Raw genomic sequence first — 22,991 nt, forward strand, 5'->3', positions numbered from 1 at the left:
ATCTAATGCATTCTATACTACACTAGAGAAGCCATTAAGTTCCCTTCATTATGTTATGTCAGAAGGGAGGCAGCCACCTTTTTGACAGGCACCATCCTCCACACCCTGTCCAGGTCTTTTGTTGAGTCTAATTTGTCAGCTAATTGAACAGGTGCCATTCACACCTCTGAGTTCCCATTATACAACCCACTATACTCAAAGCTTTATAACTTGGCAATAAAAATTCACTCTCTGCCCAAGCTGGACATTCAAGGACTCTTAGCTTGCAGGCATTTTCTTCTCCCCCTTCAAAACTCTTCTGTGTGCATTTTCCACTTCTGGCCCAGACAGCAATAAAATGGTCAGTTTTAAAGTTTGATTTTTTTTTTGTAAGCATCTGAAACAAACATTAACTTCAATGCTTTTCCTTTTTTTTCTGGGGTAGGGGACTTTTTATTTGTCTCTGGGCCCTGTCAAACTCTCTGTTTTCTTATATTTTCCATTATGGAAGAGGCATATGGCATTTCCCCTCACACCTTTGACTATTTCGATTATAAACTCTTTGGGCAGAGACTATCCACCTAGCACAATGGGGCCCTGATCTTTAGTTTGGTCTCTGGATGATACTGCCAAACAAACAAAAATAAAAGTAGGAATAAGGCAAGTGCTGAATAAAAATACATCCCTGCCCCGCCAGTCCTGGAAGCAAGAGACCAGCTTGCACACTTAACCATCAACATACTGCCTTAAATCACCCCAGTACTCTTCCTTTCTCCCTGCGGGGCCAGGCGTAAAGTTAGGCACATAAGTACAGTAGTCAGTGTTTACACACATACTTACCTGCTCGGCACCTAGCAGGATTGAGCCAAAAGCAGCTCAGGCTCTATGGGTTATAAAAGAGCCCCAGCTCTGCGTCTTTTCTTTTCTTTTTTTTGGGTTAATTTAACAAATGTTTCATGTTGATTTCCCTGCCATTGCGAAGAGCAAGGTGCAGCTGTGTACAGTGTATATGCTAATGGACCACAGCAGCAGATTTGTTTTCCAGGTGACAAGAAATATACAACAAATTTTCATCTGAAATGCCTAATTTCAAAGAGTTAAATTAATTTCCAACAGCACAGTTGTACTCAGTTGAAGTCACTTTTTAATAAATTGTGTGCAGCGACTATTTCAGACTCCCGAACCAGGAAAGAGCCCTTTCTTGTGTCACTTTGATTCGTTCACTCATTCGTCCCCTGATGCCATACGCTTTGATGATCTTGTTATTAGCCCCAGTATTTCTGAATTCATTTGTAACAAACACTGCATAGACTGGGTTGTTTTGTTTTACAACAAAAGAGAAAAGTCTGTGAGAATAACAATACAGCTGCACTGCTCATCTGCCAGGAGGAAGCTGGGGAAAACGCTATTATATATAATCCATACAAATTGGACCAGTGCTCTAAAGCAAAATCCACTTAAACCTTCAAAATTCAAAACTACCCTACTGTCACAATCTATGGCATGTCTGTCTTTCTTAAACAGGAGACACTTATTGCACAAAACAATTTCAAAAAGTGTAGACTCAAACAGGCTTCCACACAGTTCCAGCATTGTCTGTGTTGTTCAGCAAGGACCTCACCATAATGGGAATACATGTGTGTCTGGTGATTATATGCGCCTATTTCAGTCTCTGAATAATAGTATTCAAGCAAAAAGGAAACATTCCATCTGCAAGAGATGTCTGGTATTAAGAATTTTAATTTTCCCTTTCAACATAGAATGTTAGACATCAGTATGTCATGCATTTCTTCTCACCTGGAGTAAACACACATTGCTGAGGTTTCCTGTCTATTTGTGTTTATATCATACCCAGCAGCAACCCCTGAGTGTGGTTGCAAGGAAATGACCTGAAATATTGGTGAAATTGATTAACTGCAAAACAGCAAAGGTTTGCGCACACAACCTGAAAAAGATGGCAAAAGTATCTATGAATTCTATAATCACAGTGGGTGAAACTGTAGCATCAAAAGTTGTGACACTGCTCAGGGCTCCGGGGCTGTAAGTCATCTTATTGCCACCTGCCTCCAGGGCAAGACTGTCTTGCCTTTGCCAGGTGGATGTTAACTCCCTAACACAACCAGCCCATCAGCCACTCGGGCTGTACCAGCCCAACCTTTGCCCTGCAGGTTGAAAATAGATGCATCCCGGCCCCTTCAAAGTGTCTCTTTGTGATGTCCAGTGTCTTCCCCCACCTATGACATATTGCATCTGTTTTTTGCCTTTATTCATAGACATGCCACTCCCTCACTGTCATATTATTCCTTTTCACATCCAAGGGGTTTCGATGTTTATAGCTTGTCTTTAATGGCTTTCCATTGACTTTTCTGGGCTGTTGGAAAGGGGAACGATTGAGCAACACATTACATAATTGGCTAGCCAAGGAGGGTTAACAATTCCCTGCTGCTTGAATGGGCCATTACCAAGACATGATTCCCTGGTGACTCACTTTCACTCCAAGACCCTAAGGGTACGACTGTCAATACTGTTACATTAGTCCTTAAATATATTACCCGTACACACCTCTCAAAGATTATGAGTATCTATGAGTCACAGGCTGTCAGTAGAGACCAACCATGCTACCCTTGATGGATAAATACCATGAAAGTGGTGTATTAGGTGGAGTGAGTTTGTCAGGTCTGAGATAGGAGTTAGTTGTTAAGAACTATGAACCCTTTGCCAGTTGGCACTAATGGGCCTGTGTCATAAAAGGTAAAATGCAATAAAAACTGAATTTGCCAAAATGCTTGCAGATTCTTGTGCTGATTTTCACCCAGGTAGCCCCACTGAAGTCAAAGGACCAAACAGACTTCAGCGGTATCACGCCAACAATGGATTTAGCCCAATTTATTTGCCCATTGAGAGTCACCATCATACTGAATTTGGCCTTAAATTAGTTCAATTTTCCATGTACCAAACCAACATAAGAGAAAGCAAGCAGAGTTTTTGGGCGGAGGGGGAAAGCTGGCAGGGAGGAGAGGGTGTTGAACATCTGAGGATACAGTGCGGGGAGTACTGAGGACTGGACTATGATATTGAGACAATGGCACCCTAGCTGGCTTTCAGACATCCTCTAATGAGGCCTAACCTGAAGTCAACTGGAAAACTCCCCATAGATGGGCTTTGGATCAGGTTCGTGATGCGTAAAGCTCTCTCTGGGCAGCAACAGTCGATAATGCCGCAACTGTCTTCTAGCTCTAGACTACAGAGCAATCCCTGGTGCGCCCTCCCCCTTGTCTAGCCTGTGCTCGCGCTGTAGGATACATTGAGGGCTGACACTTGTTCAGTGGCCTCTTACCAAGGTTTGGTGGGCGCTGTTGGCAGTAATGGTTTGGACCTCTAAGATGGGGCGGCAGCTGCTGCGGTGGCTCAGGGCTCTTTGAAGGCCCTGATTCTGCAAGGTTCTTAAGCATGGGCCTATCTTTAAAGGCATTAGCAGTTCTGTTGGCTTCAATACATAAACTAGGGGTCACCCAATGACATTACTAGGCAGCAGGTTTTAAACAAACAAAAAGAAGTATTTCTTCACACAACGCATAGTCAACCTATGGCACTCCTTGCTAGAGGATGTTGTGAAGACCAACTGTAACAGGGTTCAAAAAATAACTACATATGTTCATGGAGAATAGGTCCATCCATGGCTATTAGCCAGGATGGCAGGAATAGTGTCCCTAGCTTCTGTTTGCTAGGAATGGGCGAGAGGGGGTAGATCACTTGATTACCTGTTCTGTTCACTCCCTCTGGGGCACCTGGCATTGGCCACTGTTGGTAGACAGGATCCTGAGCTAGATGAATCATTGGTCTGACCCAGTATGGCCATTCTTATGTTAAAATCAGGCACATGCTTAAGTATATCGCTGAATTCAGCCCATCCTCTGATTCCTGATAATGGGTTACAAATATTAATTGAAACTCCTATTAATTGAAACTTCCCACACCTCATTGCAATGAGAATAGCTGCAAAGTATCAGGTCAGGAAAGATGATGACGTGATGAAGAGTCCAGACGCTTTAATTCTCAGTCTAGGCTCTTTGAAGCTGGCTCTCCAGCCTCATTCTAATTCTTTGCACAAGGCTTTTTAAAATGAAAGGACTGGGATGCCTATCAAATTACAAAAATTCATTCTGTTATTTACCATATATCAACCTGACAGAGCTTAGTATCCAAAAAAAGGAGAGTCTGGCACGAGTGTCTCTAAAAGGCGGCCTTCCAAATTGCCCCAAAATGCAATTTTGGGAACAAATGTGTAACGAACAGGACATATGGCATATCCAGTTTATATAATAAATAATAATATGTTGCACAACATTGTGTGACCCTTGTATCATTGTGAAAAGATATTGGTCAAGGGTTTTTGGACATGGGTGAATTGTAGAAAGGGCTGAACCAGAGAGGCGAGTCATGAAATTTGGATCTAGATCCAACTTCTGAAATAAGAGCCATGGCCCACCACATTTCAAGATCAGTTGACTTGGTGTTTTTGTTTGGACCCACCTCTAGTATGTCATTCATGGGGGCAGAGGTATTGCTGAAAGCGGCAGCAGCTGGGACCTCCATCTAACACAAAGAAGGGTTCCAACAATTGCAGAGGATCAGATCATTTCTGTATCCAAGGGCAACATCTTAATGCTGCTCAGTTGTACAGAAATTAGAATGAAAGATAAGTGGGTTCAGAGGGAATAAATTCATTACACTAAGGGAGCATTGATTTTCCTTGTCAATTCACTATTTATTTCCCTTTCTGTCCTGGGTACTGGGGCGGGGGGAGTGAGGAGGAGAAAGAGAGAGAGAGAGACTAGACCAGATTCTCAACCGGTGTGTATTGAAGTAGTTCCATTTAAATCAAGTGGTTTGCACCAGCTGGACTTTATTTGACACAGGGGTAAACAGCAGCAGGGGCCCTGAAGAACATATGTGATGCTGAAACACCACCAAGAACATGAATTTCGAAGCCGAAAGAATGTGAACATAGTGCTTGTTTATTGTTTTAATGTGGGAAGTGCCATCAATGTGCTTGGGCACTGTCCATCCCTTTATACGGTGGCTTCCATTCGGATGGTCACCAAAATACTTTAAAAGCTGTCGGCCTCATTCCTTTCCCAATTTACACCCAAGTGACTTCAGTAAGAGCCAGTGGGTATAAATGAGAGAAAGATTTAGCCCTAACATTTTTCAGGAATTACTTTACCCACCACTGGAATGCAATCACCTCTGGTGCAGAACATGGCATCTCTGGAGCAGCGACTAGTAAGGCTGCACAGCAGGGAAAGACAGGAAGTGGCCGATGTAGTATCCAACTGAAACTCTAGGGGGCATTTTTAGGTCGTTTCACAGGCAGGGATTTAGCCAGGACCCCAGACTCTTAAGACGTGCCATGGGATCTTTAGTAGTCACAAATGGTCAGGACTTCACTTTGACAACTCAGATGACAGTCAGATTAAAGAAAAAAAATGTGCATTAAGGGCATGATCCTGACAGGTGCTCAGAGCCCATATCTCCCTGGGCCATCTATGGTGGTTGAAGGCCGACAGCACCTCTCAAAGTTGCTCAGCACCTTCCAGGAACAGGCTGTGACAGAGTCCAGCCCTGGGCCAGCTGAACCAATTGGAGATTTCCTATTCACTTGACTGGGACCAGGATTTGTCCCTACAAAAAGTAGCCCAGGGAAAAGCAGACTTTCTTTTTTCTCCCTTTTCAAGCTCCACAAGGAGCTCTCCAATGTGTAACCCACAACCTCCCATCCCCAGCAATTAGAACAGCTGATGAGAACTGAAGGGCGAGATGGAGGAACTATCTGTACTGGGGATACAGGTAGCGATATAGGTGTAGTAGCTATGATGGAGCAAATCCAGTCTTACACCTATACAGCGCATCTACCCTGTGGGATTTGCAGTGGGGCAGCTACACCAGCATAAATATTCCATACATAAGCCTGAGAGCTGAAATAGCCCAGCATAAAGGCCCCAATGGCTCTGGGACCAGAGCAAAAGCAAATCTTTTCAATCAAATGTATTTCACGGTGAGATTAGACGTGACACTTGTGGGAAAATCAGGTCCTTGCAAATTTTACTTCACCACAGCCATCTTCTGATTTATAAATAGCTAATAAGTCATCGCAGATCTACAGTGAGAAGACTCTAATCCCCAGCTTTCCTCTGCAGAATAAATTACAAACTCAATTTCAATTAGTTCACCAGCTATTTGATTTTAAATGAACTACCTAAAATAATCAGAGTTGCCATAGTAATTACGTGAGGAGAGAGCGGCCATTTATATTCCTGGCTCGTTTTCAGAGTGTGACTGTCCTGACATATAAAAGGATTACATTTAGAGCAAACCTCCCCTACTAGCAATTCCCCTGTATTCCAGAAGCTCCCTTCTGGATTTGTAATTGACAAGATCACATAAGCAGCAGCTAACAGTAAGGTCATATGCTTGAGTAAGGAAAAGAGCTGGCCACTCCCCAAAACACCTGGAATCAAATGATCACCAAAACATTAACGCTGCAATCATTTTATTTTAATGGATCTGTTAGTGCCCGGCACATGGTTTAGCTCATAATGCTGGCAATGAGCTACCTAAAATAATCATAGTTGCAAGGTGGCCTTTCATGTTTATTTTACTGAGCTAACTTCCGAAATGTCCTGGGCTGATTTACAAAGCAAAGCAAAATTATATATCCCACAAGAATGTGCAAAGTAGAGAGAGCGAGCGAGCCCAGCTGGATTTACTGATACTAGGTTAAACTGACATTTTGAGTTTAATATGAGAAAATCCAGCGGTGCGCTCTCTCTGCTTCACACATTATTGCAGGTCATCCCCAGTATTGGAGATTCTGGAATCAGAGCACGGACGACGATTTTATAGACGGTGCATAAAACACGAGAGCCCAGCTGGACTGGCACCGCAGTGCTTGGAGCAGTAAAACACAATAGGTGATTGCAGTGGAGGGGGCAGCTTGTCACCAAATGAAGACGATGGGGAACAGGCAATAGCAAGTGGTCATAAACACGCTTTCGGCCATCCTCTCTCCTGCCTCTGGGAAAGAAAACCCTGAACAGAAAGGAGAATTTATTTTTAAAAAGATGCACAACTCCCAGGCAGAGCCCTTTCCAACACACTGTGCTAATTGGGAGGGAGGGAGGGCCAGGAGTGGCATTGAATAAGCTGGGAGCATTGCCTGTGAAACAAGCAGAGGTCAATGATCCTGGAGGTTTGCAGAGGACAAGCCAATGAATCTTGGGCCACCACTACTCCAGGCCCTGCTGCCAGGCCAGCCCGCTACTAGGCAGCCTCCCTACTTACCAGGCATGTGTAAGACCAACAGACCCTGGTCATCAGCGGGATCAGACCTGGGATCTCCAGAGCTTAATGCATGAGCCTCTACCACGTGAGCTAAAAGCCAGCTGGCTAGTAGTTAAGGCTGTAGAGCAGACTCATTCATTCATATTCTCTCTCTCTCCTCCCGGATGGGACAGAACACCACACCCAGGTGGTGTGTGGGTTACACATGCACATCTCTCTCATGGTAAATGTGGAGAAAGCTGGGCTGGGGGGAGTGGAGTGACATCCCTGAAATCAGCAGTCACTTATGATGCGTATTACACTGTAAATTATGCTGCTATACAAGAGGAACATATGCACTGGGAGCTAGATTCTTCCACACAGTTCAGCATCCCCAATCGGGCCCGGCCAGAGGTTCGAAAAGCACTCCGCTCCCTTTAGACACCTAAATAAGTGGCTTGGCACGTTGGATGCTGAGCACTTGGAAATCCAGGCCTGTGTGGCTCTTCCATCATTCTTCATCCCATCTGGCAGGCAGAGGGCAGGGACAGAGGTGGCTATGTAGAGCAGTGTTTCTCAAACTGGGGTTGCCGCTTGTGTAGGGAAAGCCCCTAGTGGGCCAGGCCGGTTTACCTGTCCCGTTCGCTGCTCCAGGCCAATGGGAGCTGCTGGAAGTGGTGCGGGCTGAGGGACTTATTGGCTGCTGCTTCCAGCGGCTCCCATTGGCCTGCAGCGGTGAATCATGGCCAGTGGGAGCCGCGATCGGCCAGAGCTGTGGATGGGGCAGGTAAACAAACCGGCCTGGCCCTCCAAGGGCTTTCCCTGCACAAGCAGCGACCCCAGTTTGAGAAACACTGATGTAGAGGATGGGGAGGAGCTGGTGCTGTGATGCTGCCTTTCCCCTCCAAAGGACCTCACCACCAACCCCATTTGTGTGGCACTTCTGTGCTTCCTCTCCACGCAGAGCCCTTCACCCCAAACCACTTCATTCATCTACCTCCAGCAAGACATTTCCTCTATCCACCAGCCTTCCAAGACCCCTCTCCTTCTCTCACGTGCACTCTGCAGCACACAGCCGTTCTCGCCAGCTGGAGAAGGAAAGGAAGCAATGAATATAAAGCCCTTCCCAAGATGAAGATACGGTCAACGTGAGTTCGTGAAGCACTCCAAGGCATCAACAATACCATGGGTGTGGGAGGAGATGAAATCTTCCCTTTCTGCAATCAACAGCAGCGGCAGTCTCAAAGCCTCATATGAAAAATCAGTGTTTTAAATCTGCCTTACATCCTGCCTGCTTTCTACTAATGCTATGCAGATGACATCCTCATCCTGATCAACAAAAATGACGGACTGCGGAATTAACATACAGATTTGCAGAGATCACCATTACTGTAGAGAAGGGGGGGGATGAGGGTGAGGAATAAAGACACACAGATCCAAAGCTCCCTTTCTGGAACACTAAAGTTTCTCTGCAACTACTTGAGATGGGCAGTGCTTCAGATGAACGAACATCAGTGAGTGCTCCATATCCCTCCTGGCTCTCCTCTCATGCACAGTCCATGTGGAATATCTGCTGTGGTAAGAGTTTGTTTTAAAGAGGTGACAGGCAGATTTGTTATAAATTATCACTATCCGAGGACAACTTCTAAGTCATGGCACCAAATAGCAAAGGGATCCATCCCTGGGGGATGAACTTGCCTTGGCATTTTGTTCCCTGTGTTTCACTGAGCTTCAGTCGGGCTTCCTCTCTGTGTATGAGCTCATTTTGGTATTGCCAGGGACATGTCTCACTTCAGAAGTGTTGGGCTGAGGTAACAGGGGAGACTAATGAGCTAGGGGAGAGGGATAGCTTGGTGGTGTGAGCATTGGCCTACTAAACCCAGGGTTGTGAGTTCAATCCTTGAGGGGGCCACTTAGGGATCGGGGGGAAAAAAAATCTGTCTGGGGATTGTTCTGCTTTGAGCAGGGGGTTGGACTAGACCTCCTGAGGTCCCTTCCAACCCTGATATTCTATGACATCAGGAGACCTCTCTGACTTGTCTCAAGGTAACTTCTGCTCTGCTGGAGATTTCACCCCTCTCTTTGGGGTTCAGGGGGTGCAGTTACAATAGGCCTGAATTATACCATCACAAGGGGGGAATTTTTAACTAACAGCCACATTTTCTAGAGCAGCCACTGGTTTTGCATGCCCAGAGCAAAAACAACTGGTGACAAGTTTTCAGAAGAATTGAAGACACACAACTCCCATCAACTTCCTCAGCACCTCTGATTATTGGGTAAGGTGTTTAAATATGAATAGAGAGTAATCCAGTAAAAGAAACAATGAATTCACACGGCTGTGACTCTTTTCACTAATTTGGCTCCTGAACCACTGAGGTCTGAGTATCACTGATCTAAAGCAAGTTTAGGTGCTTATCTCCTAATGAAAGTCAATGGGAGTGAGGTGCCTGGGTACTTTTGAAAAATCCCACCAGGGGCCCATCTGGATCTTTAAGCACCTAAATACCTTTGTGAATCTGGCCTTTAGTCTCTCTGTGTCTCAGTGCCCGCCCCATTTGTAAATGGGGGTAACAGCACTGCCCTGCCTCTCAGGGGTGTTGTGAGGTTAACACATTAAAGATGGTGAGGGCCTCAGATATGTAGATAGGCCAAACCCTGCAAGCTTACTCAAGGAGTTGGAGTTTGCCTGAAAAAATAAAGTTAAAGAAGGGCCTTTAGATTTGAGCCACACTCAGGAGAACGAATGGAGATTACATAACTGGTTTTTCAAGGCGGGAAGAACAGGCAATGCCCCATGTTTTTATGCAGCTGGACAAGGAGTCTAAAAGGGCTCCCAGGATCTTCTCACTAGTCACAGGACTGATGCTGAGGGGAAGCTGACAACGGAGCAGGATGAAGCGCAAAAGTCAAGGTGTGAGAGCGCCGGGAAGCCAAGGCCTTGACGTTTCAGACCTGGCCTAATCCATAGCACAGCAGCCAAAGCAGGAGCTTTGAAGCCATCGGACAATAGGTTGTCTCTTGCCAAGATTCGAGTCTACACACACAAAGGATTTAAAAGGATGTGGCTGGAGGGGAGAAGAGACGCGGGGAAAAGATGTCTGAAAAGAAATCAGGGGAGAGAGTAGGAAACATTCATATGCCTTGATCAGTGAGCAAAGGGCCTTGTTTTGTTCTACGCAGGAGGCAATGGCACATGTAGGCATGCTGAAGAACAGCTTTGCGGGGGAGGGAGAGATACCTGTGTGTGAGGATAAGGGTGATGAAACAGTCTTCCTTTAGTGCAGTGAAATGAAACACCAAGCCAGGCAGCTACCAGTGTAATGTTATTAAGGCCAGGGGAAGAGAAGAAAGATTCCCAAAGCCATTTCCCGAGAGCTGGCATTAGCTCAGAGGAGCGCTCGCTTTGATCGTGGATTCAAAGCTGCAGGCTGCATCTGGTTCACTCAGTCTTTGGCATGGCGCCAGGCCTCAGGCTCTGGCATAGAGGGAAAGTGTGTTACTGTGGCTGTGAACGCAGCCTAACATTCACCCCAGCCTGAAAACTGTGTCCAACTGCAGCAGATTTTTCTTCTGCCTCCGTATGGAAACCCAGCAAGCCATCCAAAAGGAAGCCTCTTCCTAACTCCAGGCTCCGTTAGTAGTTGGCTTGTGCACTGAAGCACAAGAGTTTATATCCATTTTGTGGAACTATAAATGCATTCATTATCAGTCATATAAACATCCAAGCCTTAAAACAAAAAAAAAACAAAAAAAACCCAACACCCACCTGTGAGCTCTTTGGACCCAATGACATGTGAGTTCCACAGGTTTATAATACATGTTGGGTCAGGGGAGGGATTGTTTTACTCTCCTGTGTCACAGGAGAGCTATTTTTGATAGAAGGCCTTCACAATAAAGATTAGATTACCTTCCTGGGGGAAAGAGCCCTTGCTTAGGGGCTGTTTCTGTGTGAACACCCCAGTGCTGTGTGCCTTGTTTGGTGGTTCTCCAGAGCAGTAGTTTGCTTGGGGCTGTGTAATGCTGATAGACCCCTGTTGTCAGTGGGCAGGCTTGAACTTGGAGCCTCTGGAGCTTAGTGCATGAGCCTGTACTGCATGAGCTAAAAGCCAACAAACTGGCTGTTTAATGGATCTGCTCTACAGCATTCATTCATTTTCTCTCTCTCTCTCTCCCCCTCTCCCTCTCAGTGGTCTCAGTGCCACTAGATAGAACAGACACCAGGAGGCAGGGGCGGCTCTAGGAATTTGGCCGCCCCAAGCAGGGCGGCATGCCGCAGGGGGCGCGCTGCCAGTCCCGCGGCTCCGGGGGACCTCTTGCAGACGTGCCTGCGGAGGGTGCGCTGGGAGGGCGGCAGGAGGCTCCGGCGGACCTTCCGCAGTCATGCCTGCGGGAGGTCCACCGGATCAGCGAACCCTCTGCAGTCATGCCTGCGGGAGGTCCACCGGATCAGCGAACCCTCTGCAGTCATGCCTGCGGGAGATCCGCTGGTCCCGCGGCTCCGGTGGACCTCCCACAGGCATGACTGCGGAAGGTCCGCCGGCCCAGCCTGCCGCCCTCCCGGTAAAATGCCGCCCCAAGCGCACGCTTGGCGCGCTGGGGTCTGGAGCCGGCCCTGCCAGGAGGTATGTGGGTTACATCTGCACGCCTGTGCAGGCTCTGCGATTATACAGGCCTGATCTAGGCTAACGGGATTAAAATGGCTTGTTTGACCTTGGATATTCATACTGTTATGTGTTGGGTTGAACCCCGTTGGTGGTGTAACTCTCACCCTTCATTTAAGATAGTTGTAAGACACCAGCAAACTCCTCTATGGAAACCGGTAGCTAAAACAATGGGGGCCTCCAACCAAAACAGAGGCACCATCCAAAACAAAGGCACATGGGAGGCTGCTCAGGAATGTGAGCTGTATGAGTGAAGGGGCTTTGCTGGGTATTGTTTTGAATCGAGGTGTTCGCCTGCATCAGAGAGGAGACCAAGACCATGATCACAGATGCTGAGAGAAAAGCAGCTGAAAGCAAAGGACACAACCTGGGCAAGCCCTGGCAGCATGGCCCTGAGGAAAATCCTAGAGGAAGAGCTTTTGAGGCGGAGAGCTGAGGCTTGGAGCTCTGAGCAAAGATACAATTTCCTCTTTGATTCCTGCTGCTTTGTTCAGGAAACCAGGACTTAATATGTTCTAAATAAACAGGATTGTGCCAAAGACATACCCAATTCAATCACCAATTTCTTTTTCTGCCTGGAACAACTCACAAGACCCCAAATTTCTGCCTAACTGCTCGGGTCAAAAGCAGGATTAATACATTTAAAGTGGAGGGGGCAGGTGACAATTCCAGGCTGCTCTTGCTTCACCCCAATGCCCTTTTGCTGCTAGCAGAACACTGTCTTTAGGGGGTCTCCTCTTCAATTATTTTAACAAGGTTATGGCCTCCGGACCCCCACTTTACATAATCTGGTACCTGTCCACATTAGCCCTGCCCTCTGCAAATATTTATAGCATTAGCACAGCTCTGGCTCTCCATATCCCTGCTGTAGGTCACCAGCCACAGAGCCTATCTGCCATAGCACGCACATGAGGTTCTCCAGCACCTGCTCTTCATTCCTGTCAGGCAGTCGCATGGTGTGTGTGCTGCTCCACCTATGTGTGCAAGAAAAGGATGCAGCTACCAGTGCCGCTGGTGATGGATCCTACCAAAAAGTGCAGGGCCTGGTTAGCTCTCCAGCCCTCAACAGCAGGGCAATAGAGCAGTATTGCTGTTGTAGGCAGTGCCGCAAGGCTCACTCTTACTAAACTCTTCCTCCCTCTCCACATTTTTCTTCTTTCATTTTCCTGACCCCTCATTGATCCCTAAGTGATGGAACTACCACATCGCTCCTTGCCAGGGAGGCTTGGGAGAGGGGTTGTGATACACTCCCATACGACCCATTATGGGGTTGGCTACCAGGGGATCTCTCAGCGGTTGCTGTGGCTGCAGGCGCCACGAGCTTTCCATGCTCAGAACTGGAAGGGACCTTGAGAGGTCATCTAGTCCAGTCCCTTACACTCATGGCAGGACTACGTATTCTCTAGACCATCCCTGACAGGTGTTTGCTTCTTATCCTAACCTCAGAGGTTAAGAACAACAATTTTTCTCCCTCCTTCTAACAACCTTTATGTACTTGAAACCTGTTATGTCCCCTCTCAGTCTTCTCTTCGCCAGACTAAACAAACCCAATTTTTTCAATCTTCCTCCATAGGTCATGTTCTCTAGACCTTTAATCATTTTTGTTGCTCTTCTCTGGACTTTCTCCAATTTGTCCACATTTTTCCTGAAATGTGGCACAATACTCCAGTTGATGCCTAATCAGTACGGAGTAAAGAGGAAGAATTACTGCTCGTGTCTTGCTTACTATACTCCTGCTAATACATCCCAAAATGATGTTCACTTTTTTTTTTTGCAACAGTGTTACATTGTTGACTCATATTTAGCTTGTGATCCACTATGACCCCCAGATCCCTTTCCGCAGTACTCCTGCCTATGCAGTCATTTCCCATTTTGTATGTGTGCAACTGATTGTTCCTTCCTAAGTGGAGTACTTTGCATTTGTCCTTATTGAATTTCATGCTATTTACTTCAGACTATTTCTCCAGTTTGTCCAGATCATTTTGAATTTTAATCCAATCCTCCAAAGCACTTGCAACCCCTCCCAGATAGGTATCGTCCGCAAACTTTAAAAGTGTACTCTCTATGCCATTATCTAAATTATTGATGAAGATATTGAACAGAACTGGACCCAGAACTGATCCCTGTGGGACCCCACTCTTTTGCCCTTCCAGCATGATTGTGAACCACTGATAACTACTCTCTGGGAATGATTTTCCAACCAGTTATGCACCCACCTTATAGTAGCTCCATCTAGGTTGCATTTCCCTAGTTTATGAGAAGGTCATGTAAGACAGTATCAAAAGCCTTACTAAAGTCAAGATGTACCACATCTACTGCTTTCCCCCTATCCACAAGGCTTGTTACCCTGTCAAAGAAAGCTATCAGGTTGGTTTGACACGATTTGTTCTTGACAAATCCATGCTGACTATTACTTATCACCTCATTATCTTCTAGGTGTTTGCAAATTGATTTCTTAATTATTTGCTCCATTATCTTTCATCAACATCATCATCATCTATCAGTCAGTCAGTCTTCCTCACGATCATGGCACGTACCAGTTGTCTCCACTTATTGTTGAATACGTACAGGCCACTTTGAGCCCAGCTTAGCCAGGGGAACAGTAGCCAGTTTGTTGTGCTTTCGTTGTGGTGAAGCAGTTCAGGGGCCGTCCGCCTGTGATTGCATTTCAAAGGCACGGTAGCCCATTTCAACCAATTAAAATGAGCACTTTTATGCTGAGAGGCGAGACTGCAGGCTCTGTGCAAACAGCTCTTTGCTCTGGAGTGTTTAAACGGTGTGATCTAGTGCTGCCTTTGTTTGGTTTTCTTTCAGTCTCGATTTTCAGAGCGGAAAAACGACCGTGAATATAAGCTGCTAGGACTGCAGTTTCAGTTGGAATCCTCGGGCCCTCTATTTATGTTATTTCCTCTCTTTTTTTGAGGAATCGCGACAGCTCTTTCCTCTTAGACAGGGATGTTGGGCTAGGTCCACACATAGTTTTAGATACCTACCTGCCAGTTTAGACACCTACGTTCAAAATTTAGATCCTCAAAACCCCCGCGAAGTTGCCACCTAACACTAAATTCTCTAGGCTCCTAAATTTCCACTAGTTAAGTCCCCCAAGTGCCTACATTTCTGCTAGTGGGCCTGTGTCCTCAGCCGCTCCGCACCTCACACCTAAACCCCAGGGGGATTCTCAAACTAGGCACCCTCCCACCTAATTTACCCGCAGGGCCTGATCCGGTAGGCGTGCTCCAAGCATGCCTAACCCACACAAAAGACAGCCCCTTGCACCCCGGTGGTTACAGCACCTGAGATGTGGGAAACACAAACACTCTGCCTAAGCAGGTACCCAAACCCAGGTCTCCCACCTGAGTGCCCTAATCATTGGGCTATAGGGCGAGTCTCTCTCCAGTTCTCCCACTTTATATAAGCTACTTAAACATTTCTTGGAGCAGGGACTGGAACCTGGGTTTCCCCCAGGAGTGCAAGTGCACGAACCACTGGGCTATGGAGTAAATCTCACCTCGCTCGCTAGCCCAAAGTTGGTGACTAAGCCCTTTGAGGGGCAGGGCCTAAGCATTTCCTACTGGCTAGTTTAGGGAGATTCCTGCTCAGCATGCTGGCGTCTGAGTTAGGCACCTAACTCACCCAATGCATCGTACAGGAACCTGAGTGCCTCAAGTTCCACTGGATTCCACTGGCACCTAAGCCGATCAGACACTGCAATGCTGAGCCTACGTTCTCTTTGTGGATTTAGCCCTGTGTCTTTCCACAGCACTGTTTCAATGCTACTATAGTACACGGACTTGATGCTAATGGAAGAAATTGGTGCTAGATTATGGCAGTGGGGCTTTGGGCTACAGTCCTGCCATGTTGTCCTTGCGGGATGGAGCCTTATACCCACATGGGTATAAGTCAATGCACAAGTACAGTGACAAATTGCAGGATTTCAAACCAATTGCAGGATCACATAGGGTTGCCCTAGATGGCTTCCGGACCAAAAGTCCGGTTATGATGGGATGGGAGGAAGCGCCAGATCATGAACCCACACCAGCCGCTGCTCAGCCGGGGCAGCCTCCTAGAGAGGATCCAGGGAGCAACAGTGGAGGGTGGGAAGAGGTGCAAGCAACAGGGGTGGAGCCTTGGGGCAGGGCGCTGGAGGGAGGAAGAGATGGGGCAGGGGGAGGGACCTTGGGGGGGTCCCGTTACCAGCAATTAGAAAGGCGGCAACACTAGGATCACAGCCTTAGTGTGTAGAGTGTATTGTATACAAAATGCCTTTATATGGTAGCAGAGGGAGAGGCTTCCTTAAGGGACATACCAAGAGGGGAGATCTGAAGACAGGGGAGCTGCTGAGAGGGAGAGATGTCAGCCAGCTGTTACACATGGCAGAAGCTGAGAGAACGTTCTTGCACCAACAGTAGTGACACTGTGCAAAGGGCAAAGCGGAGAACAGTGGTACACAAGGAAAGGGAAGTGGGAGAGGACGAGAGAGAGAGAGTTTAAATTTCCAGGATCTTTCCTAATATGCAAACCAGAAGCCAGTGACTTGCCAGGCTCTGAGTTATGTTGTGCATGTGTGCAGATGCTAGTTATGGGAATATTCCACAATCAATAGACAGAGTGTTTTTGTTTTAACATCTTTGTTAACAATCTAGAACAAAATTAAATGACATACAAATTATAAACTACAGAAGATGCTAAATTTGGAGGTGTTTTAACAGCAGGGAGGACAGAGAAATGCGAAGGGACTTGGGCAGGATAGGAACATAGATAATGAAGAATAAAATGAGATTTAGTCTGAAAACAAAAAGCAAGGTAATGCATCGGGGAAAATAACCCCAGACAGGGATATTCAATGGGGAAAAGAAACCTGGGAAGCAGCAGCCTGGAAGAAGGCTGAGGGATGATCATTGACAGCAACTAAAATATTCTGAGCTTGCCATGTGATATGGCAACCAAAAACATCCATGCAATTTCGAGCTGCAGACATAGGGCTATCATGTCACACACCTGGAGAAGCAGCATAAACCAGATCAGCTGAGTCCTTTAAAAATGGAGTGGATTGGAGGTGAACAGCCTAAAACATTAGGGCCATATATTTCAGGGGGCTGAGCGCCCATGATCAAGGCCTGATTTTCAAATGAGCTCAGTACATTGGGCATGGGGCTCTTAGAGTCATAGATTCATAGAAGTGGAAGGGACCTCGAGAGGCCACCTAGTCCAGTCCCCTGCACTCAAGGCAGGACTAAGTAATCTGGTGTTGTGTCCACTGGGTTGGGTGCCAAGCATTTGCGAAAACCTGGGGTGAAATCCAGGTTCCACTGAAGTCCAGAGCAAAATTCCTACTGACTCCAGTGGGCCCAAGATTTTACCTCTGGCCCTTAAGTAGTTGCCTGAATGGAAGCGGGGCTCTTTTGAGACAAATCTGGCCTCTTTAGTGGGTACTGATCTCCTAAACTTCTGACCCTGGACTCTTCTGAAAAATCTGTCCCCACCGTGTCCAGTTAATAGGCATTTACTATTGGCTGAACCTGAACATTACATAATGAATGTAATGAACATTACACATCAATTGGGATCGTTACCTAGTTCTAAAATAAAGCTAGATAAAAATGTTAGTGCTTTCACCATTCTACCCTGTGCCAAAATGGACAAGTATCAACTCTGCTGGCTCCTGAAACAGATGAAATACCTGAACATCCTTCTTAACGGAGGATTACAAAACACTGTAACAGATAACATCAGTCCACACACTGCCAAGAATCAAACATAACCTAGTTACATGGAGGAAACTGTAATTCTCTCTCCAAGGGGCGAAAGACAAAAGTTATAAAAATAGGAGTTGTGAGACAACTCAATTACGCATTCACAATGTTGCCATTGATAATCTGTAAAACATGTTTTAAAATAATGAGTAATGTCATGTGATCGTTCCTGTGGGATGGTAAGAAGCCAAGGCTGCATTAACTATACATCAATTGCCTGCAAACTCCCTCTTCTGCTGAAAAATACAAGCTTGCAGATGCTACAGTAGGAAGATACGGAATATCAGTACAGGAAAACAGTGTCAGAACCGGCTCACCCACTCCCATGACACTCTTTGATAATGTTTTAACAGCTAGATCAGTGGTCCCCAACCTTTTCCGGGTGGCGGGCACCAGATGACAAGCCACCGAGGACTGTGGCTGGCGGACAAGCATCCGCCGAAATGCTGCCGAGAAGCGGCAACGTCGAGAGGCGTTGCCGCCGAAAATCAGCGGCATTTCAGCGGCGACGCCTCTTGGTAATGCCGCATTTTGGCAGCATTTCGGCGGATGCTTGTCCGCTGGCCAGTACGTGGGTGCACATAGATGTCCCGGCGGGCGCCAGGGTGCTCACGGGCACCGTGTTGGGGAACACTGAGCTAGATAATAACCCTAATGTTGCAGTACTACAAAGGGAGTGGGTAATATTTTCAAAGCATCTAAGCCACAAGCAGGGGCGGCTCTAGAAAATAGGCTGCCCCAAGCAGCCGTGCGCAGCGCCGCCCCTTCCCCGGTCCCGCGGCCGGTCCCCTCTTCGCGCGGCTCCGGCTGAGCTCCCGCAGGCATGCCTGCTGCTTCTCGGCTGCGTTTCGGCGGATGCTTGTCCGCCGGCCACAGTCCTCGGTGGCTCGTCATCTGGTGCCCGCCACCCGGAAAAGGTTGGGGACCACTGATCTAGCTGTTAAAACATTATCAAAGAGCGTCATGGGAGTGGGTGAGCCGGTTCTGACACTGTTTTCCTGTACTGATATTCCGTATCTTCCTACTGTAGCATCTGGAGCCGCGGGAAGAGGGGACCTGCCGCAGTCATGCCTGCGGCAGGTCTGCTCGTCCCGGGCTCCGGTGGACCTCCCGCAGGCATGCCTGCGGCAGGTCCACCGGAGCCAAATGCCGCCCCCCAGGGAAAGGGCCGCCCCACGCGCCTGCTTGGCGCGCTGGGGTCTAGAGCCGGCCCTGGCCACAAGAGGCACCAGTCCCATTTTCAGCACTGACTTTGGCATTCAGCATTTCAACTCCTTAGTCCCAAGGAGTTGAACTGTGTGCTTGGAATTCAAAAGTGATTGCAGCACAGTCCCATTTTCAAAAGCAACTTAGGCACTTCTGAAAGTATTACCTGGTAAGTTTATATTAGGAAATTGAACAACTATCTTTTAGGCTCTGATTCAGTGAAGTACTTAAGCATATGCTTAGCTTTAAGCACATAAAATAAAGTCAAATTACTTTAAATCCTAGCTAGCCAGAGATTACATATTATTTATTATGGAAAAATGAAATAAACTCACTTTAATCAAATGGGAAGAAAGATTAGAGGAACAAAAACAAATAAAGGCTTATTAGAGAACTAGAGACCCTCCCTTCCTAACACTGCACACAATTAGCATCCAAAGCAGCAAAAGGTAGCAGAAAACAAATCAGTGCAGAGGCTAAGGATTAATTACTGAAGGCATTCACAGTAGCAAGGCAGACATTAGCTTTTCTGAATATGATAGTTATTTATAGGAGTAACTGAGCTGCATAATTTTAAAATGCCAAGCACATAGTTCAGCTCTTAAGAAAAAATGATGTTTCTTGACACAAATCCAGTTAAGTGAATCTTTAAAGCACTGGATTCTACCGTATAAAGAGTAGGGAGGTGGGAGAATTCTCTATGATCTTTCCTTCTGAGGTTGCTGGTTTATGGAGACAGGGAGCTATCTGTCCAAAGGAAAGTGTACTCAGGAGGCAGAGAATACTTTTAACATTGGAATCCACAGCACTGACATATATTTCATGCACAGGCACATGACAAATCTTTTGGAACATGCAGTATCATGAAATTGGACAGGAGTACAGCATGTCTGATGCACAGAGAAAAACTGACAGACAAACCATCGCTATATGGCATTAAGCTTGTGGCTAAAGCCAGGAGATGCAGAGGTTAGGCTCCCACTCTCATCCCTTTGAACCTTGTTACAACACAGACCGTACGCACATTGTGGGAAGGGCCTCAGATCAAAACACACCTGAAGCAGGCTCCGAGCTTTTGCACTAAAACCTCTGGCTTTTATCAGTGGGAGGGAATTTCTTTTTTTGATCAAAACCGCTTAAAATAAAATAAAAAATAAAGAGAGAATAATTCCTCACAAATGCTCTTGCCTTAGGAGCCATTGACAGTCTCTTGTTTCAATCATTACAATAGGCTTTAAAAACAAACCAAGGGCCAGGTCATACGCATGCGGGAGACTTAAAACCACACAGTCGGGACAGAGGAGCTGTTATGCCATCATAGAAGTCCAGTGGCTGCTGCACTCACCACTGTGGTTTGAAATACCCAAACCTACTGACCTGGAGGGTATGCTGCAAACCACGGGCTTATGGGACCTAGGCCACAATGCGGGGGGGCAAGTGTGGCAATTTGCCCCAGGCCCCCACGAGAATACAGTATTCTATAGTATTGCTTTTTTTTTTTTAATGGAAGGGGCCCCCAAAATTGCTTTGCCCCAGGCCCCCTGAATCCTCTGGGCGGCCCTGCCACAATGAGCATTGGTCGAGGTGGGGGTTTTTTCCCATTGATGAGTGTTCTTAAGGGTTAATTGTGATGGGGGAGGGGTGGAATTGGTGAGCTGGATTTGCTTCTGTTTAAAATACAATCCGTGTAAACACACTCACATTCCCCCTTTCCCTAAGGGGAGAGGCAGTGAATAATTTCGCCTGCCGCCCTTTGTCTGCCTTATCTCTTTAGCTTGTCATTTCTCTGGGGGCAGAAACTGTCTTTTACTATGGTGCCAATCACCACCTCGTTCATTGACTTCTCCCCACCCCCCAAGCCTTCACCTGCTTTTGTGCCTCTTTACGTCCCCATCCTTCAACAAGCTCCATGCAGGCAGAGCCCCGGTGGCAGCTTTGCCATTCACGTCAGTGGGAGCAGGATCTGGCCCATTTCCCACACATACCAGAGGGAGGGGCACACTCCTTACAAATCAATGTAAATTGTAAGGTGCCTGCTGCAGAGGCCCTTCTCAAGGGCAGCCGTGAAGATAAACATCAGTTCATTAGCTTGCTGCTGCAGACTGCAACACAGAATGCAGTTCTGTTACTGGGAATGAGAAATACACAGGGCCATCTACCACTGTCATCTGACCCAGTATATTACACCGCTCCATCCCTACGAGTCTGTCTCACGCATCCCCGCACAGGGCTGGAGTACCCGATAGGCAGACTAAGCACGTGCTTAGGGCACCAGCAAAGCAGGGGGCACCAAAAAAAGAGGTTGTTTTTTTTTAAAAAACAGTTATTGCGTTATTAGCGTTACAGCTAGCCTAACTCTTGCTAACATATACTGTTATGCATTAAAATCCTCTACAAATCCCTGTCAGTTCTTTCTCTACTTCCACAATGTGATATTTGATATTTCAAAAAAGCATGGAAGTAGTCATCATGGGAAAAATCAGAACGTTGTTAGACTTCCTTACACTCCACTACACACCCTTCCCCCGTTTTTCTGTTCTCTTTTTTATTACTTATCCCCACCTACACCAGGGGGGCGTCCTACTAGCGTAGATCGAAATAATGCAAAGAAATCAGATCCTGTCATGTGTTGCAATAAATCTATGTTTTATTATTGATATATTCTAGTATTGCTTTTATTATGAATTACATATGGGGATGCACCATAATCTTTTCAGTGCTTAGGGCCTCTAAAGGTCTTACTCCGGCCCTGCCACCGCACGCACCCCTCTACTCCATATAAAGCTTATCAGCTTTGAGACCCCGATTCTCCTTTACTCTAGTACCCTGGCACTGCTCTCGCAGCAGCGAGGGGGTCGTTCAAGTGGCCGTCAATGAGATCCTGATGCCCAGCTTCCCACTGAAGCACCGTTCACGCACTCCCCTCCCCGTGCAGCTCATGATCGGACACAAAACACGGCAATGCAGTCAGAGGACAGTGCTGTCTATGGTCAGGGCATAGGCACAGAAGTGAGGGCACCTGGGTTTACTCCCATCTTTACCACTGAATCTGTGACACCTTGGTCAAGTTACTGAACTCCACTGTCTCCGTTTCCCCACCTGTAAAATGGAGAGAGTAATGTTATATACACACCTACGTCGTGTTGGAGTTGCAAGGGTTAATTAATTAACGCTTCTGAAGTGCTTTGAGATCCCCCGGTTAAAAATAGAGACTATTTAATGAGCAGTTGGAATGCTTAGGTGGCTGTTCCTCAAACAGGATGTAAATACCGGCTCGTGTGGCGTTTTGTGCACCATTCAACACTAGGGGGAGCTACTGCACAGGTGCACAGTGTTAGTTTTAATTCCTGCTGGACAACTTTAGAAGAATGAAAGTGATGACTAGCAACACCTAACGTTTATACGGCACCGTTCATCCCAAATAGTACTCCTACCACCTAGTTCTTACAGAGCCCCTTTCCTCCATAGATCTCAAAGCACTTTACACAAAAGGTCAGTATCGTTATTCCCACTTCCCAGAGGGGGGAAACTGAGGCACAAAGTGATTTGCCCAAGGTCACCCAGCATGGCAGTGGCAAAGCTGTGAATAGAAGCCAGGTCTCTTGAGTCCCAGCCTAGTGCTCTATCCATCAGGCAACACTGCCCAAAAGGATCTCAACACACTGGAAAGCCTGGATGAGATTTTGTGCTGTATCACCTTCAAGGCCCAGTACAAAACTGGCAGCCTGAGCACATACCTGCCACGTTTTGTGCCACTCCATGGGACTTTTCATTCCAATGATTTGTAAATGTGCAAAATATCCCATGAAATAATCTGGATATTTGCACGTAATTTGTATGTGGCCATAAACTTAAAGGTCAATACTCTCTGCCCCAAACAGTTGCGGGGTCAGGGTACAGAGGTGCCACAAGCCTGGCAGCTGTAGCAGGTGGCTAGGGAGTGGGAGGGCACGGTCAGGGGAGCTGGGTTTGTGAAGGGTGTCCGGGCAAAAGATGGGTGTAGTTGGGGGGTTGCTGGATGGAGCGGGTGCATGGAGGTGGCTGGGGGGAGCTAGGTTTGTGGGGCGTA

The 22,991-nt window shown here is 46.8% G+C and overlaps 1 protein-coding gene across 1 annotated transcript in view; it reads right to left on the reverse strand.

Annotated features, from left to right (window-relative positions):
• Window positions 1–22,991, reverse strand: part of SCD5 (stearoyl-CoA desaturase 5) — a 71,771-nt gene that overhangs the window by 21,783 nt on the left and 26,997 nt on the right. The gene's annotated exons all lie outside the window — the stretch shown is intronic.

This window comes from Mauremys mutica, chromosome 5, assembly GCF_020497125.1.
Source record: "Mauremys mutica isolate MM-2020 ecotype Southern chromosome 5, ASM2049712v1, whole genome shotgun sequence".
NCBI classification, from domain to species: Eukaryota; Metazoa; Chordata; order Testudines; family Geoemydidae; genus Mauremys; species Mauremys mutica.